This window comes from Hemitrygon akajei, chromosome 19 (assembly GCF_048418815.1).
Source record: "Hemitrygon akajei chromosome 19, sHemAka1.3, whole genome shotgun sequence".
NCBI lineage: Eukaryota > Metazoa > Chordata > Chondrichthyes > Myliobatiformes > Dasyatidae > Hemitrygon > Hemitrygon akajei.
In genome coordinates this window covers 7556926-7576566 of record NC_133142.1, presented here as the reverse complement: position 1 = coordinate 7576566, position 19641 = coordinate 7556926, and the positions used below count along the sequence as shown (strand labels likewise).

Below are 19641 nucleotides of genomic sequence, written 5' to 3'. Positions count from 1 at the left end.
TTAATTTCACAGGCATATGTTGTGAAATCTGTTAACTTTGAGGCTGCAGTACAATGCAAAACATGATAAATTTAGAAAAAAATGAATTCCAATAAATATATATATATATAATAGTTAAGTTAAAATAAGTTGTGCAAAAACTGAAGTAAATTTAAAAAAAGTAGTGAGGTAGTGTTCATGGGTTCAATGTCCATTCAGAAATTAGATGGCAGAGGGGAAGAAGCTGTTCCTGAATTGCTGAGTTTGTGCCTTCAGACTTCTGTACCTCCTCTCTGATTATAGCAATGAAAAGAGGTCATGTCTTGGGGGTCCTTAATGATGGACGCTGCCTTCCTGAGGCACCGCTCCTTGAAGATGTCTTAGATACTATGGAAGCTGATAACCATGATGGAGCTGACAAATTTTACAACTTTCTGCAACTTACTTCGATCATGTACAGTAGCCCCCCCCCCCCCCGCCCCAATGCCAGACAGTGATGCTCTCATGGTACAGTACATCTGTACAAGTTTTTGAGTGTTTTAGGTAGCAAACCAAATCTCCTCAAGCTCCTAATGAAGTATAGCCATTGGCTTGCCTTCTTTATAGCTGCATCAATATGTTGTGACAAGGTTAGGTGCTCAGAGATATTGACACCCAGGGACTTGAAATTGCCCATTCTCTCCACTTCTGATCCCTCTGTGAGGATTGGTTTGTGTTACCTCATTCTACCCTTTCTGAAGTGTACAATCAGCTCTTTGGTCTTACTAATGTTGAGTGCAAAGTTGTTGCTATGACACCACTCAACTAGCTGCTGTATCTTGCTCCTGTATGCCCCTTCGTCACCGTCTAAAATTCTGCAAACAATGGTTCTTCTATCATCAGCAAATGCCTAGCCAAACAATTATGGGAGTAGAGAAAATAAAGCAGTGGGCTAAGCACATATCCCTGTGGTGCGCCAGTGTTGATAGTCAGCGAGATGAAGATGTTATTTCCAATCTGCTCGGAATGTGGTCTTTTGGTTAGGAACTTGAGGATCCAATTGCGGAGGGAGGTACGGAGGCCCAGATTCTGTAGCTTTTTGATTAGGACTGTAGGAATGATGGTGTTCAAGTCAAGTCAACAAACAGCATCCTGCCATCGATGTTTGTATTGTCCAAGTGGTCCAAGGCCGTACACAGAGCCATTGAGATCACGACTGCAGTATACCAATTGTGGAGAAAGGCAAATTCCACAGGGAACAGGCCCTTATTGAGACAGGAGTTGATTCTAACCATGACCAACCTCTCAAGGCATTTCATCACCGTAGACATGAGTGCTACTGGATGATAGTTATTAAGACAGCTCACACTACTCTTCTTGGGCACTGGTATAATTGTTGTCCTTTTGAATTAGGTAGGAACTTCTGACTGTAGCAATGTGAGATTGAACATGTCTTTGAATGCCTCCACTAGTCAGTTGGCACAGGTTTTCAGAGCCTTACCAGGTACTCCATCATGGCCTGTTGCCTTGCGAGGGTTCACCCTCCTGAAAGACAGCTGACGTTGGCCTCCGAGACAGAGATCACAGGGTCACCAGAAGCCGCAGGGATCCTCAGAGCTGCAGTTTTATTCTCCCTCTCAAAGTGAGCATAACAGGTGTTGAGCTCGACTGGTAGTGAAGCATCACTACCATTCATGATGTTGGGTTTTGCTTTATGGGAATTAATGACCTGCAAACCCTGCCAGGGTTTATGTGCATCCGATGCCACCTTTAACTTCTCCTGGAATTGTTGCTTAGCTCTTGAACTAGCCCTCTGCAAGTCACACCTGATTTTCCTGCACAGACCTGGGTCGCCAGACTTAAGTGTCAGAGATCTAGCCCTCAGCAGCTACAAACCTCCCGGTTCATCCACAGCTTTTGGTTTGGGAATGTACAGTAAGTCTTTGTAGGCACACACTCATCCACACAGGTTTTAATGAAGTCGGTAACAACTGCAGCATACTCATCCAGACTCGAAGATGAATCCCTGAGTACAGTCCAGTCCAGCAATTCAAAGCGGTCCTGTAGGCACTCCTGTGCTTCCCGTGTCCAAACCTTCTTGTCCTCACTACTGGTGCTGCAGTCTTCAGTCTCTGCCTATACTCAGGGAGGAGAGGTACAGCCAGGTGATCTGACTTCCTGAAGTGAGGGCTTGGAACAGCACGGTAGGCATTCTTGATGGTGGTGTAACAGTGGTCCGCTGTGTTATTTCCTCTGGTATTACAGGTGATTTGTTGATAATAATTACTTAGTGACTTTATCAGACTGGCCTGGTTAAAATACCCCAAAATGATGGGGAAGGCATTGGGATGTGCTGCTTCATGCCTGTTGATTGCATTGCTCAGTTCGTTTAAAGCCTGTTTGACATTGGCCTGAGGCGGAATGTAGACCACTACTAAAATAATCTCTGAAATCTCCCGTGCCAGGTAAAATGGAGGACACTTGATCACGGAGTATTCCAGATCTGGTGAGCAGGATTGGGATGTACTGCCTTGGCTTGCATATCTAGACAGCTAAGACACAGTATCCATGGTCCACCCTGCCCAACAGAGGCCGCAGAGAATTTTTCATCAAAGCTGACCAATGGTCCATTCCACTTGCTCTTCTCCATTATTGTGATTTTGAATCAAACCAGATGAATTCTAATGATGCATTTCATTATACATTTTGATGTTCCTATGTCATCATCATTATGTGCCATGTTGCATGACATGGGCAATCATGGTCTTTTTACCATGACTGTACTTGACAAATTTTCCTACAGAAGTGCTTTACCATTACCACCTTCTGGGCAGTTTTTTTTTTAACATGATGGGTGACCCCAGCCATTATCAATACTCTTCAGAAATCGTCTGCCTAGAATCAGTGTCCACATAACCAGTACTTGTGATATGCACCCCCTTCTCATATGGCCATCCACCACCTGCTCTCGAGGCTTCACGTGACCCTGATCGGGGGCTAAGCAGGTGATACTCTTTACCCAAGGGTGACTTGCAGGCTAGCAAAGGGAAGGAGTGCCTCACATCTCCTTTGGCAGAGACATATCTCCACCCCACCATACACTCCTGACTTGAAATATAATCAATAAACACGCAGACTCCTCCAAAAGATCCTTAAAGATGAGCTCTTTTAGTCATGCGTACATTGAAACATCAAAACCAGAGGGCATGCATCAAAGGTGAGAGGGGCTAGGTTCAAGGGGGATGTGAGGGGTGGGTTTTTTACTCAGAGTGGTGGATGCCTGGAATGGTGGTAGAGGCAAATACATTAGAGGCTTTTAAGAGGCACTGAGATAGGCACAGGAATATCAGAATCAGGTTTAATAGCACTGGCATATGTTGGCAAATTTGTTAACTTTATGGCAGCAGCACAATGTAATCCATGATAATAGAGAGAAAAATATGTGAATTACATTAAATATATTTTACATAAATATAAAATAGGTAAATTAAAGTGTGGCACATGGCCAAGTGGTTAAGGTGTCGGTCTAGTGATCTGAAGGTCACTAGTTGGAGCCTTGGCTGAGGCTGCTCGTGTGTCCTTGAGCAAGGCACTTAACCACACAATGCTCTGCGACGACACCGGTGCCAAGCTGTATGGGTCACAATGCCCTTCCTTTGGACAACATCGGTGGCATGGAGAGGGGAAACTTGCAGCATGGGCAACTGCTGGTCTTCCATACAACCCTGCCCAGGTCTCAGTCATCACTGAAAATCTATGGACTGCCAAAGAAGAAGAAATTAAGGAAGTATTGCAAAAATGAGGAAGATGGACAGATTTGGACATTGTGTAGGCAGGAGGGATTAGCTTTTGGGCGTTTTTCATTTGCTTTTTAGCTGGTTCGGCACAACGCTGTGGGCCGAATGGCCTGTTCCTCTGCTGTTCTGTTCTATGTTCCATAAAGTGACGTGTTGCTTGAGTCAATGACCAACACGGTCCAGGGACGTGCTGGGGGCAGCCCACAGGTGTCGCCACACTTCCGGCGCCACAATAGCGTGCTGACAATTCACTAACCCTAACCCGTATCTGGAACGCGGAAGGTGACTGGAGCACCCGGAGGAAACTCACACAGTCACAGGGGAGCATATCCTACTCCTTACAGGACAGTGGCGGGAATTGAACACTGGACGCTGGCGCACTAAGCCATCACGTTAACCGCTACACTGCTATGCCGCTCCATTTTTTAAACAAGGAAATGTTGGAGTCAACAAAGAATTCATTCTGGCTAATTCTCTCTTTCTTTTGTGAGAGTTACAGGAAAGTTAAACACTGGAAAAGATTACTTTGGTTGATCTGGCCAATTAATTTGGCACATCAACATTAATTTCCCTGCTGCCTTCCCCACCCCCGCTCCTCCTCCACTTACATTGTAGAGAGAGCTTGGAAACTGCGTGGTCTGAGATTCTTCCACGTAGGATTATGTAAAACTTTGCAGCTCTGGTGTCCCTTTGGGAGCACAGATGGCTGGCAGCTGCCCGGAGACATGAGGAGTCTATGAATTCGGCTGGTAAGGTTAATTTTTTTTAATGCATCTGAACACTGCCATCTCCTGAACACTGGCACGGGAAAACAGCCTCAGCGTGAAATGTCTCCATTCAACTGCAAAATCTGCGAGACTTTTTTTTTTTAAACAGCTGGCGTTAAGGTTTAGGGCTCAGTTCTCCCACCACCACAGATGATGGATGAACGTTTCATTATGGCCTTAAGCCACAGACTAGAAACTCACAAGGTTGACTCTCGGAGAATGGAGTGAAAAGAACTTGCTTTTACCGGCAGCCTTTCCTGACAACTGGGGACCCCAAAGTACTTTCCAGCCAATTACGTATTATTTCAAGGAGTTGTAATTGTTGCTGTGTCATGAGCCCTGTGGCCTGCCGTAGAGCGTTGAGCTTCTGTACTTACTTATCGTTACCTTAACTAGAGTTGTTAAGCCCTTGTGCTTTTGGTTTAATCTTGTCTAGTTTGTTGTGACTGGCGCGTGCTTCCTGCATTCTACGATTATTGAAAGAGGCCTCTCGTTCAGCGCCTTGGCGGAATCATTCCGTTGCGGTGAGAGCTCTTGGAGGCGTGGAGGAGTGGCAGGCTTTCTCTGTCACAGAGCTCACTGGCACCGACTCAGCCCGGGAGCTGCGGACAGCAGGCTCATGACCCGACTCAGGAGCAGAGGAAAGGCAGAATCCCCAGGAGGAGACAGAAACGAGAGGTTAGACGTCGGAATGCCAGCAGAGTCCCGGAGGAGTGACTGAGCAACAATGCAGGAGAAATCATTCTCTCCAACACAATGACACCGCTAGGGCACGAAACAAGAGACTTCTTTAAATAATCAGAGAATGTGGGAAACACAGGCCAGTTATAAAGAACTTGACAAGATTAAACCGAAAGCATGAGGGTTAAGATAACAAATGGTTAATACAGGTACTCAAGAGCCCTAGAAACTCAATGCTCTACGGCAAGCCACAGAGGCCATGGGGCTCATGAAGTGCTGTGCCAGAAGTGTGACCTGAAAGTTGAAGAAAGCAAGCTCTCATAAACAGCAAAAGAATAAACAGCGAGAGAATTTGTTTTTTCCTATCAGCTGAAGGATAAATGTTGGTCGGAGGGCTGAGGATAATTTCACTGCTCTGCAAAGTAGAACATAGAACATGACAGCACAGTACAGCCCCTTTGGCTTATGATGTTTGTGCCGACCTTTTAACCTACTCTAAGGTCAATTTAATTCTTCCTTCCATTTGTCTATCATCCATGTGCTTATCTAAGAGTTTCTTAAATACCCCTCATGCCTCTACCACCCCTCTAGGCAGGGTGTACCACACATCCACCACTGTTTGTATAAAGAACTTATCTCTGACATCCCTTCTATACTTTCCTCCAATCACCTTAACATTATGCCCTTTGCATTAGCCATTTCTGCCCTGGGAAAAAGGTGCTGGCTGTTGGGCCCCTCTCATCCTTCTTCACTCCAGAGAGAAAAGCCCTGGCTTGCTCAAGCTTTCCTTATAAGACATGCTCTCTAATCCAGGCAGCATCTGGTAAATCTCCTCTAAAGCTCCACATCCTTCCTACAATGAGGCAACCATGATGGATCACAATACTCCAAGTGTGGTCTAGCCAGTTTTACAGAGCTGCAACATTATCTCATGGCTCTTGAACTCAGTCCCCCATCTGATAAAGGCCAACACACACTTCTTAAAAACACTATCACTTGCATGCAACTTTGAGGGGCCTGTGGGTGTGAATCCCAAGATCGCTTTGTTCCTTCACACTGTGGAGAATCCTGCCATTAGCCCTGTATTCCGCCTTCAAATTGAATCATCCAAAGTGAACTACTTCACACTTTTCTGGATTGACCTCCATCTGACAATTCTCAGCCCATCTATCAATGTCCCGTTGTAACTTACAACAACTTTCTACACTGTCCACAGCACCACCAACCTTCATGTCATCTGCAACCATCTTGATTGTCAGCAAGTTGCTGGAGTTCAAAGTTCAAAGTACCTTTATTATAAAGTATTACATTGAGATTCGTCTCCTTACCAAGAGCCACAGAACCAGAAACCCAAAATAACCCATAAAAAAACCAACAAACACCCAATGTGCAGAGAGAGAGGAAAAAACATATTGTGCAAACAATAAAAGTGAGCAAATAGCATTTAGAACAGAAGTGAGTCCTCAGGCACGAAGCCTGGAGCAGGCCACAGCCTCAGCTTTAGTTCATCACAGAGCAGAGTAAACATCACAGGGCCCACAGAAACGGACCTTGGAGCAGCCAGAGCAGGCCACAGCCTCAGACAGGAACAAACAATCTGCTAGAATTCATTGGATCAAATAGCATCTGAATTGTTGATGTGCTGGGTCAAAACCCAGCATTAGGACAAGCGGGCAATTATGTCCCATGTGGTGTCAAAATTGTTGTGTGTCGTTGAAGCTTACTGATGGAAGTAACAAGGTAGATTAAACAGGGGTTAATCCAACAGTTACTGAAAAATTGAGTACGGGGTGTACTGAGGCAGTGGGACCCAGGCCTGAGAGTGTATCAAAGCAGCAGGGCCTGGGTCCAAGAGAGAGGTGTTTGGCCAATTTAAATGCCAGGCCAAATTGAAAAGGTCAGGGTGTTGGGGTCAGAGGTGAGGGATGGGCAAGTTCAGCTTGCTGGTCAGTGAGGTTTACTCATCTCTGCACTGAACTGAGGCCATGCCCTGTAACTAATGGGCTCCTGACCAGGCCGCAGTGACAAACTGGCTTCATGGCTGTGGGCTCACTTCCATAAACTTCCGTTCTGACTGTTATTCGCTTACTTTTATTGTTCGCACAATTTTGGGGTTTGATGATCTTTTTATTTAATGGGTTTTATTGTGTTTCTTTGATTTGTGGCTGCCTGTAAAGAGATGAATCTCAAGGTTGTATATTGTATATACACTTTCAAATGTAGTTTGAACTTTGAGCATACCATTATGTAGGTAATGTGGACGTCCTTATGGTCTTTCACTTGGATAAAGGATGATGAGTTCTCAAAATCAAAGTAAACTTTGACTGACAAATAGCTACCATGCAAAAGAAGACTAGGCCTCAAGCCGCGGTGTTGCCTGTTTGCAGTGCCCAGGAGAGAGGCGTTGGAGCCCTGCACACCACCAGAGGCAGTGTGGTACGGCATCCAAGCTGCAGTCAGTGCTGACCCCCAGTGCTTGCTGGGCGGAACACAATCCGTACTGTGTTTTATTGCAGATTGATGGACTCAGGGTCTTGGACTATATTTTTCTGTGTGACTGTACTTACCCAATATATTGTAGGCGCTTGCATATCTAGTATGTGCTATATGTGCCTCCATGCAGTGTGTGACTGTCAGTACAGTGTTTTGCACCGTGGCCCTGGAGGTATGCTGTTTTGTTTGACTGTATTCATGAGTGCTCATGTGCGGTTGAATTGTGGTGAACTACAGATACCTGTCTGGACTGCTCCTGTGGCTCCTCCCACAGACCCCTGTATAAAGGCGATTGAGGCCTGAGCCCGGCCTCATTCTCCAGGATGTAGTGTTGTTCATTCTTCCAATCAATAAAAGCCGATATCTCGCTTCTTACGTCTCAGCGTGAGTTATTGATGGTGCATCATGAATGACAACTGAACTTGCGCCAATAAAAAAAACGAGCAGATAATGCTAAGGAAATTAGTCCTTGAAAGTGAATCTGTAGTTTGTGAGTTGTGGTGTGTGAAGCTACCCATGCTAATTCAGGAGCCTGCTGGTTGTAGGGTAATAAGTGTTCCTGAACCTGGTGGTTTGGGACCTAAGGCTGCTTTTCCTCCTTCCTGATGTTAATAATAAGAAGAGAGCGTGGTCTAGGTTTCAATCCAATGGGGGGGGGGTTTCAACTCAATATGTCTGCAGTTCCTTTCCGCCGCAGATGTTGTTTGACCTGCTGAGTTCCTCCAGCAGTTTGCTTGTTGCTCTGATTCCAGAATCTCCAGTCTAATGTGTCCCTGCTAGACCTTCTGCTCTCTGTCCACACACAAGCTGGTATTTAGGTCACAGGTTCCCTGTTTGGTTTCCGATTCCAGGTGCCTGTAGGACTGCCTCTTTTCCCTTGGTGCCTGGTGAGCCTCTCGGTCCAGGATTGCAGTTCATTGGCTCATGGACCTCCTGGCAATTTTCATCAAACTACTTCTGATGTTTTCTAGTAGAAAATACAAGTCTAATTATGGTAGACTTCAGGGGAGACTAGTCACTGTGGGTATGTCACAAGTCCTGCATGTTAGCAGATTAACTGTGAGATGCTGTCAAAGTTTTTTTTTAACTTTAGTATTGACTTTCTTGTGGCAATCTCTCTGTAGCTGTTGTTATTTTTTTGGCCAGACATTTTATTTTATTCTTTCAGGGGACATGGATTTCAGAGACTGTGCCAATATTTAATTGTTTATCTGTAAAGGTGATGGAGAGCTGCCTCCTTCTACCGGTGCAGACCTCGAGGTGTGGGTGTAACAATTTTGACCCAGCAATGATGAAATAAAATATAGAACATAGAACAGGAACAGGCTGATGTACCGAGCCAGCTAAAAAGCAAATCGAAAACACCCAAACACGAATCCCTCCTACCTACAAACGTCCATATCTCTCTATCTTCCTTACATCCAAAAGTCTCTTAAAAGCCTCTAATGCATTTGACTGTACTGCCATGCCAGGCAGCACATTCCATGCATCCACCACTCTCTGAGTGAAAAATTTACCCCTCACCTCCCTCTTGAACCTACCCCTCTCACCTTCAATGCATGCCCTCTGGTATTAGATATTTGAACCCTGGGAAAGAGATACTCTCTGTCCACTCTATCTATGCCTCTCATAATCTTGTAAACCTCTATCAGATCTTCCCTCAGCCTCCAGCATTCCAGAGAAAGCATGTATCTCCAAGGCAGGACAATGCGTGGTTTGGGGATCAGATTCCATCTGGTGGCACTACCATGCTTATTCTGCCCTTGTCTTTTTACCTGTCACAGGTGATGAGTTTGGAAGCTGCTGTCTAAATCAGGAGTTCCCAACCTTTCTCGATGCCGTGGACTGCTACCATTAACTGAGGGGATCCATGGGCCCCGGGCTGAGAACTTCCGGTCCGGAGAGTCATGGTGAATTGCTGCATTGCGTGCCGCAGCTGGTACACACTGAGGCTATTCCGTGTCGGTGGCAGAGTGAGTGAATGGTTGGGGATGGGTAAAGCCCTCCCAGCCATTGAGCACACCTACATGAAGCATTGTCGCAGTAAGACAACATCCATCATCAGGGACCCCCCCACCACCCACCACCCAGGACATGCTCTCTTCTCACTGCTGCCATCAGAAAGAAGGTACAGGAGCCTAAGGACTCACACCACCAGGTTCAGGAAGAGTTATTATTCAACCATCAGGCTCTTGAACCAGTGGAGATAACCTCACTCAACCTCACTTGCCCCATCCCTGAACTGTTCTTACAATCAATGAACTCACTGTCGAGGACTCTACACCACATGTTCTCGATATTTATTGCTTATTTATTTATTATTATTATTTCTTTCTTTTTGTATTTGCACAGTTTGTTGTCTTCTGCACTCTGGTTGAGCGCTCTAGATGGGCAGCCTTTCATTGAATCTGTTATGGTTATTATTCTATAGATTTATTGAGTATGCCAACAAGAAAGTGAATCCCAGGGGTGTATATGGTGATGTACAATATATGTACTTTGATAATAAAATTGACTTTGAACTTTTGAACAGGTCAGCTGTTACGTTCTATGGAGTCAGGCCTCTTGAGTGTTGTAGCTGCACTCTCCCAGGCCACTTGCTGAGGGAAATCTAGCAGAGTGATTGATTGTCAATCTAATAGTCACTGATTCATATCACTATGCAAGTGATGTGGTCTCCTGTTTGTATGAAAACATAATTTTACAAGAGTTACACATACACGGCAGGTCAGGCAGCATCTATGGAGAGGAATAAACAGTTGATATTTCGGGCTGAGTTCCTTTATTAGGACTGGAAAGGAAAGGGGTAGAAACCAGGATCAGAAGATATGGGTGGGGGGGGGGGAGGGGAGTACAAGCAGGCAGGTTATAGGTGAATCAGAGAGCAGACCTGGAGTCAACCTACAACTCTCAGTGCTCATTAAAGACCCATCCCATTGTGGACACTGTCTGTGAAATCATCGGCCATCTGGTAGGAGATACAGAAGCATCTTAGCCAAGACAGTAAGATGAAAAACAGCTTCTTCCTGGGGGCTGTTGTGCAGCTGAATAATGCTACACCTTGGCTTGTCAATGGACTTTGAGTGTTATCGACTATTGAAGTAACTTGCTGACTGCATGTAAATATGGGACTTAAAAAAAATTAATCCATACATCATGGCACTGTAAATATCTGTTTTGCATAGCACTGTAATCTCATTGTGTTGAGCAATGACAGTGAAGTTCTATTCTATTCTGTTCTATTATTCATTAAGCTGGTCTTCTCTTGTCTAACTTGTCTTGCTTACTTTTTAATTTATTTATTCAGATTCAGGATTATTTGTCACATGTACGTCGAAGGGAAATGCATCATTTACGTTAAAACTCAACACATCCGAGGATGCGTCGCAAGTGTTGCCACGCATTCCAGCACCAGCACAGTGTGCCCACAATTCTCGGCAGAACAACACGCAACAAACCAGCAGAGAAACAATTCCTCCCTCCTGCCCACCCACTCACACATGCAGACAGGTCTCCAAACTTCAGGGCAGCCTTCTGCGCATCCAGTCTCCAGACTTCGGCTACCTTTGACCTTTGAACTTCGATCTCCGGTATAAACCCCTGGACTAGTTGATGGAACCCCAAACTCCAGGCTTGAACTCTGGGCCGACTCACTGCCTTCATCTTACAGATCTGGGTATTGTTGGCAAATCAAACCCTGATAGACGTGACGATAATGGTACTTGCGAGTAATCCTCTGGAAGCATTCCTCTTGCAAAGGGAGTTCCAGGGTGCATATCCAGTAATGAAGGGTCACCAATATCATTTCAAGTCATATATTCCTCTGGGAATTCCTTCCATCTGAAAGCACACAGTATATTTTCAGGACAGTGTTGGAAATCTATCTGCTTGTTCTTTGTAGTAGACATTATAGGTTTTGGAAGAGATGTCAGAATATCTTAATCAAACTACTGATGGGCATTTTGTAGATCAAAATTCACAGTTCAATGTAAATCTATTATCAAAATATATATATGGCACCTTATACAACACTGAGATTCATTTTCTTGCGGGCATACTCAATAAATCTATAATATAATAATTACCATAATAGAATCAATGAAAGTCCACACTAACTTGGGCATTCAACCAGTGTGCAAAAGACAACAAACTGTAAATACAAAAACAATTAAATAATAAAAATAAACTATATTGAGAACGTGAAATGAAAAGTTCATGATAGTGCATCCATTGGTTGTGGGAACAGTTCAGTGATTGAGCAAGTGAAGTTATTCCTGTTGGTTCAAGAGCCTGATGGTTGAGGGGTAGTAACTGTTCCTGAACCTGGTGGTGTGAGTTCTGGGGTTCTTGTATCTTCTGCCTGGTGGTAGCAGCAAGAAGGGAGCATGACCTGGGTGGTGAGAGTCCCTGATGACGGATGCTACTTTCCTGCAACAACAATAGATGCACTCAATAGTGGAGAGGACTTCACCCATGATAGACTGGGCCGTATTCACTATTTTTTTGCAGGAGTTTCCATTCAAAGGCATTGGTGTTTCCATACCAGTGTGATACAGCCAGTCCACCGCACCTCTCTTGAAGTTTGTCAACGTTTAAGATGTCACGCCGAATCTTTGCAAACTCCTAGGAAGTACAGGCTCTGTCGTGTTTTCTTCATAATTGCGCTTTGCGCTGGGCCCAGGTTAGGTCCTCTGAAATTATAACACCAAAGAACTTAAAGTTGCTGACCCTCTCCACTTCTGATCTCCCAGTAGGGACTGGCTCACGGACCTTTGGGTTCCTCCTCCTGAAGGCAATGATCAGCTTCTCGGTCTTGCTGAAACTGAGTAAGAGGTTGTTGTTGTGGCACAACTCAGGCAGAATTTCATACGCTGATTCACCACAACCGTTGATTTGGCCTGTGACAGTGACGTCACCAGCAGACATGAATATGGCATTGGAGCAGTGCTTAGCCACATAGTCATAAGTGTAAAGTGAGCAGAGCAGCGGGCTAAGCTCACAGCCATGTGGTGCACCTGACTTGTGCTGATGGAGATTGTACACGCTGTAGTTGCATTCTGTTAGTGATGGAAGAAACACAGTTGTCAGGCAGGTTAAAGGGGTGCCTGACATGCAACTTGTTTTGTTCTGGATGGTAACTAGCATCATGGGAGCTTTTGAAGCTGCATGCATCCAGGTAACTGCAGAATTGATGCCAATGCCAAAGTATTTACTTTCCTCGGCCGCAGTATCCGATCAATGTTCAGAGTTGCCATTGTACGCAAGGAGGAACAAAAAATGGTGGGAATACTAACTAGTTACAGTGTGGGCTGACAGACAACTGAACCCAGGTGCTGAAAAACAACAGACTCCCATGCTGAGACAGAAACAAGAGTTTATTCACAGGAATTCTAACTGAACATCGGTGGCTCGACCAAGAGACACCACGAGGCGGATCGTTCTCCAAAACACACGAGGACCCCGCGATCTGTGCTGATTGGGAGTCCACTTTAAATAAGCGCAGTATGCTGAGAGTCTGTGCCAGTCAAAATAAACTTGACAAGATTGAACAGAAAGCAAAGGAGCTAATTACTCTTGATAAGACAACAGTGAACAACTAACAGGCGCACATGCCTTCAGGACTCATGATACCAACCTGCTGCCGTCTGAACGTTCTCCCCGTAACTGCATCGGATTCCTCTGGGTGTTCTGGTTGTCTCCCACATTCCCGAAACTTACAGGTTAGGATTAGTAAGTTGTGGACATGTTAATTTTCTGCCAGAAACATAGCATCACAAGCGAGCTGCTCGCAGCACGTCCTCGGACTGTGTTGGCCGCTGCCGTAAACAGCGCATTTCAAGTCAAGTCACTTTTTATTGTCATTTCGACCATAACTGCCGGTACAGTACACAGTAAAAATGAGACGTTTTTTCAGGACCACTGTGTTACATGACTCAGTACAAAAACTAGACTGAACTACGTAAAAAACAACACAGAAAAAAACTACACTAGACTGCAGATCTACCCAGGACTGCATAAAGTGCACAAAACAGTGCAGGCATTACAATAAATAATAAACAGGACAATAGGGCAAGGTGTCAGTCCAGGCTCTGGGTATTGAGGAGTCTGATAGCTTGGGGGAAGAAACTGTTACATAGTCTGGTCGTGAGAGCCCGAATGCTTTGGTGCCTTTTTGCAGATGGCAGGAGGGAGAAGAGTTTGTATGAGGGGTGCGTGGGGTTCTTCATAATGCTGTTTGCTTTGCAGATGCAGCATGTAGTGTAAACGTCTGTAATGGCAGGAAAAGAGACCCCGATGATCTTCTCAGCTGACCTCACTATCTGCTGCAGGGTTTTGCGATCTGAGATGGTGCAATTTCCGAACCAGACAGTGATGCAGCTGTTCAGGATGCTCTCAATACAACCCCTGTAGAATGTGATGAGGATGGGGGGTGGGAGATGGACTTTCCTCAGCCTTCACAGAAAGTAGAGACGCTGCTGGGCTTTCTTTGCTATGAAGCTGGTGTTGAGGGACCAGGTGAGATTCTCTGCCAGCTGAACACCAAGAAATTTGGTGCTCTTTACGATCTCTACCGAGGAGCCGTCGATGTTCGGCGGGGAGTGGTCGCTCCGTGCCTTCCTGAACTCAACCATCTCTTTTGTTTTGTTCACATTCAGAGACAGGTTGTTGGCTCAGCACCAGTCCGTTAGCCGCTGCACCTCCTCTCTGTATGCTGACTCGTCGTTCTTGCTGATGAGACCCACCACGGTCGTGTCATCGGCGAACTTGATGATATGGTTGGAGCTGTGTGTTGCAGCACAGTCGTGGGTCATCAGAGTGAACAACAATGGACTGAGCACGCAGCCCTGGGGGGCCCTCGTGCTCAGTGTAATGGTGTTGGAGATGCTGCTCCAGATCCGGACTGACTGAGGTCTCCCAGTCAGGAAGTCTAGGATCCAGTTGCAGAGGGAGGTGTTCAGGCCCAGTAGGCTCAGCTTTCCAATCAGTTTCTGGGGGATGATTGTGTTGTTTTTTTTCTCTCTGTGTTGTTTTTTACATAGTTCTGTCTAGTTTTTGAACTGTGTCATGTAACACCATGGTCCTGAAAAACGTTGTCGCATTTTTACTGTGTACTGTAACAGCAGTTATGGTCGAAATGACAATAAAAGTGACTTGACTTGACTTGACTTGAATGCTGAACTGAAGTCTATGAACAGCATTCGAACGTACGTGTCTTTTTCGTCCATGTGGGTTAGGGCCAGGTGGAGGGTGATGGCAATGGCGTCATCTGTTAAGCGGTTGGGACGGTACGCAAACTGCAGGGGGTTCAGTGAGGGGGGCAGCAAGGTCTTGATATGCCTCATGATGAGCCTCTCGAAACACTTCATGATGATGGATGTGAGTGCAACGGGACGGTAGTCATTTAGACAGGACACTGAAGACTTCTTCGGCACAGCGACGATGGTGGCAGCCTTGAAGCACGTTGGAATGGTGGCGCTGCTCAGGGAGATGTTGAAGATGTCAGAGAGAACATCTGCTAGCTGGTCTGCACATCCTCTGAGCACTCTACCAGGAATGTTGTCTGGTCCAGCAGCCTTCCCTGGGTTGACCCTGCACAGGGTTCTTCTCACATCGGCCACGGTGAGACACAGCACCTGGTCATTTGTAGGAGAGATGGACTTCCTCGCCGCCACGTCATTTTTCACCTCAAAATGAGCGTAGAAGTTATTCAGCGCATTTGGGAGGGAGGCATCACCTGCACAGTCAGGTGATGTTGTCCTGTAATTGGTGATGTCCTGGATGCCCTTCCACATGTGCCGTGTGTCACCGCTGTCCTGGAAGTAACTGTGAATTCACTGGGCGTGTGCATGCTTTACCTCTCTGATGGCCCAGGACAGTTTGGCCCTTGCTGTTGTTAGGGCTGCCTTGTCGCCTGCTCTGAAGGCGGTGTCACGGGTCCTCAGCATCACACACACCTCTGCGGTCGTCCATGGCTTCTGGTTAGCACATATAGTGATGGTCTTGGACAGAGTAACATCATCAATGCATTTGCTGATGTAGCTGGTCACTGATGCTGTGTACTTCTCACTGATACTGTATGAAATGCTTCGATGTTTTGAGGTATATGTGACAAATAAAGCTAATCTTTAAAAATCTCAGGCAGCATCTGTGGAAAAGACACTATTAGCATTTCAGGATGAAAACCCTTTATCAGGACTCTGTTTTTATTTCAGATCTCTAGCATCTGCTGTTCTTTTAAAAATTTTCTCTTAATGTACTGTAAGTGATGTCCTTAAAGTTGTTGTAGCTGGGAGAGGTAGTAGGAACAAGCTCCCTCTACTTAGTAAATTCACCCAATGGCGTGCACCTCAAATAGCCTCTGACAACCAAGTCTAGCTCCTGGCCTTCATGATGGCTTAGCTACTAAGCCCGACAGAACCATTTCTATACTGACAAGAGAAGGGGCAAAAGCGGGTTACTGGCGCTTTAAAACCAGTCACTTTGGGCAGATGGGGCTCATCAGCTGTGGTTGGCAGCTCATCTAGGAGAAGAGTAACTCTGCTGCCTTGCATAGGGAAAGCTTCGGGAGTAAACTCCAAGGGAAAATCCGGAGCTGGAGTCCCTATGCTGACTGGCAACTCCTCCAGGGTCAATGGTGATAAACTGTATCGGTCTCTGCCATTCCTTTGGGTTCATCAGATGCACGGAGAGGGGGAGCTTGCTGCATGGGCAACACTTACTCTCCATATGGTACTACCCTAGCTTGAGCATCTATCTAGACAGCTAGCTCACAACATCTGTGGTCAACTGTAATCAATGGAGGCTTCAGATGTCCACGAAGATCCCAATGTTCCAGGGCTCTAACTTCAGCGAGCAGTGGAAATTGCTTGTGCTAGACTGTCTTTAACATGGGGTAGCCTCTGAGTGTCAGCTAACAAAGAAAGCTGACAGACTGAAGTCTTGGTGCAGTGGCAGAATCCAAGGCGGTTGAAAACCAGGCTCCGCTGCTTAGACATTTACAAACCCACAAAAACACTCTGAGATACCAGAGTGAACTCCTGAGTTGGATTTTGTTATTGCAGTCAGGAAGCAGCAGGGGGCAGCAGTAAGCCAAGCCACACTCCCGCATTCACACATCACACCTTGCGCGCGCTGCACGTTATTAGCATAGCAATGACTATTTAATCTTCACTGGTTAAAAGACAGCAGAAGTCCAACAAAAGATGATTTTCGATGGGATTTGAAGATCTAAAAAGCACAAAAGTCTAGAGGGCGGATGGAGCTGTGAACTAAAAGGAAGAACCATCAATTAAAAATGCTTTTGTTCCCTACAACTCAAAATTGTAATTCGCTCATGATAGATTTCATAACAATGCAGAATTAACAGAAGAACAACTGCTCTCTGAACTCGGAATGTGTTAGAATTGCATGGTGGTACTGCGTTTACACGAACAGTATAAGTACCCACAGTAACATGATGACCCTTATTTGGGACGATAAATATGAATTGAACCTATAATTGCTTTAAGAAATGTTAAATGTGTGAATGGTTTCAAAGAAAACAAATGTATCTCCACAACCTACGAAATACTTTGGAACAATGATCACCATTTTAAAGAGAGAAACAAGACGATTAATTCCCGTACAGTGGGATGCCTCAGTGAGGTAATACCAGGAAAGATTGTTGAAGCCATTTTTGGCATTTCTTAATATAGAAAGATAGGATCTTTCAGTAGTAAGAGGACAATAAATAATGGGGTGGCCCTATGGGCCTTCACTTAAAACCACACCCTGCTCAAGATAATCCTATGCCTGATGTCTACTTTTCCACCAAATGCCATAACTGAATGTCCAATAATTTCCCCTCCCGTTCGTCTATTCCCCATTCTAGCCTTTTTCCTCTTTTCACTTACCTATCAATTCCCCGAGTCCTTTTCTCCTTCCCTTTCTCCCATGATCCACCCTCTTCTGCTATCAGATTCTTTCTTCTCCAACCCTGTACCTTTCCCAGAATTTCCATGGAACCATAGAACATTACAGCACAGTACAGGCCCTTCAGCCCTCCATGTTGTGCTGACCCATATAAACCTTAAAAAAAAGTACTAAACCCACACTACCCCATAACCCTCCATTTTTCTTTCATCCATGTGCCTGTCCAAGAGGCTCTTAAATACCCCTAATGTTTTAGCCTCTACCACCATCCCTGGCAAGTCATTCCAGGCACTCCCAACCCTCTATGTAAAAAACTTACCCCTGATGTCTCCCCTAAACTTCCCTCCCTTAATTTTGTACATATGCCCTCTGGTGTTTGCTATTGGTGCCCTGGAAAACAGGTACTGACTATCCACCCTATCTATGCCTCTCATAATCTTGTAGACCTCTATCAAATCCCCTCTCATTCTTCTACGCTCCAAAGAGAAAAGTCCCAGCTCTGCTAACCTTGCTTCATGTGACTTGTTCTCCAAACCAGGCAACGTCCTAGTAAATCTCCTCTGTGCCCTCTCCATAGCTTCCACATCCTTCCTATAATGAGGTGACCAGAATTGAACACAACTGAATGTGTTCATTCAATTGTTCAACACAATTTCTTGTGTTTATGTCCAATAAGTTATTGTTCTTAAGCTTCAGTGAACAAACCAACTGAATACAGCTCTCTAGGATAGAGAATTTGAAAGATTTCATGCCTCGCTCTAAGGAAATTTCTTCACAGATCTGACCTAAATAGTTAGCTTCTTACTCTGAAACACACGCGTCTTAGTTCTTGACTCTCCAAATCGGGGAAACAGACTCTTGGTATCTATCCAGTAAAATCCTTTCAGAATTTTTTTTTATCTCTTAATGAGATAATCTCTAACACAAGCATAAGAAAAGTGTACAAGCAATAGGCCGATAGACCCTGTACCATTTAATAAGACTATGACCGTATTAACCCCCATATCCTGGGGGTTGACTTTTAAATGCTCTCTGAAGTGGGGTAAGCAGCCTCTCAATTGTAAAGGCAGCATCCATCTTTAGGACCTCCATCAACCTGGACATGCCCTCTTCTCATCGCTACCATCAAGGAGGAGGTCCAGGAGCCTGAAGGCACACACTCAATGACTCAGGAATAGCTTCTTCCCCTCTGTTTCTCTGTTCCCCTCTCCAATTTCTGAATGGACTTTGAACACAAGAATATTATCTCACTACTTTTTTAATTTTAATTTTTGCTATAGATACGTTTGTATTTAACTATTAAATATTTTATAGTAATTCATATTTTTGTCTCTATTGTTATATATTGCATTGCATTGCTGCTTTATCTATACCTATACCTATATATATATGTATATAAAACTGGTCAGGTTACTTGGTGTTGTCTAAGTCACCCACGGCCCCGTCATCTTTGCAAGAACTTTCGCACAATAAACTGGGTATTGGTGTCTAAATTGGAAGAGCTGCCCCACAAACTGACCTGGTCATACTTGTGGGATCATGTCTCACAGATAATGTGCTTGACTGCTCCATCGCAGTTCCAGGCTACATCCCATCCCACCAGCTGGACAGATCTATCAGATGTGGTGCCACACTTGTACACAGATATATGGAAGTATTCTTTTATGAACGTGGGGGAGGAGCTGGTTCAATTCTCAGTATTGTACACTGCATACACACTTTGATAATAAATGTGATTTGAATATTGACTCCAGACCTCGTACAGTCTCATGGAATCATGAGTAAGAGAGATCCCCCTCACTAGCACCAACTTTTCTTCTCGACGCTGCGCGTAAGGAGTTTGTATGTTCTCCCCGTGACCTTGTGGGTTTCCTCCCACAGTTGAAAGACATACCGGTTGGTAAGTTAATCGGTCATTGTAAATTGTCCCATGAGTAGGGGGTTGTTGGGCAGCGTGGCTCTAAGGGCTGGTAGGGTCTGTTCCCTACTCTATCTCAATAATATAGATTAAAAGCTGCTGAATCAGTGTTCCT

At 45.1% G+C, this 19641-nt stretch overlaps 1 long non-coding RNA gene across 1 annotated transcript in view; it reads left to right on the top strand.

Annotated features, from left to right (window-relative positions):
- The first annotated feature begins 4376 nt into the window (after nt 1–4376).
- LOC140742096 (uncharacterized) overlaps nt 4377–19641 on the top strand; it is a 32434-nt gene continuing 17169 nt past the window's right edge. Inside the window, exon 1 of the long non-coding RNA XR_012102211.1 lies at nt 4377–4504. This is a non-coding gene — a long non-coding RNA (uncharacterized lncRNA). The remainder of the gene's footprint in view (nt 4505–19641) is intronic.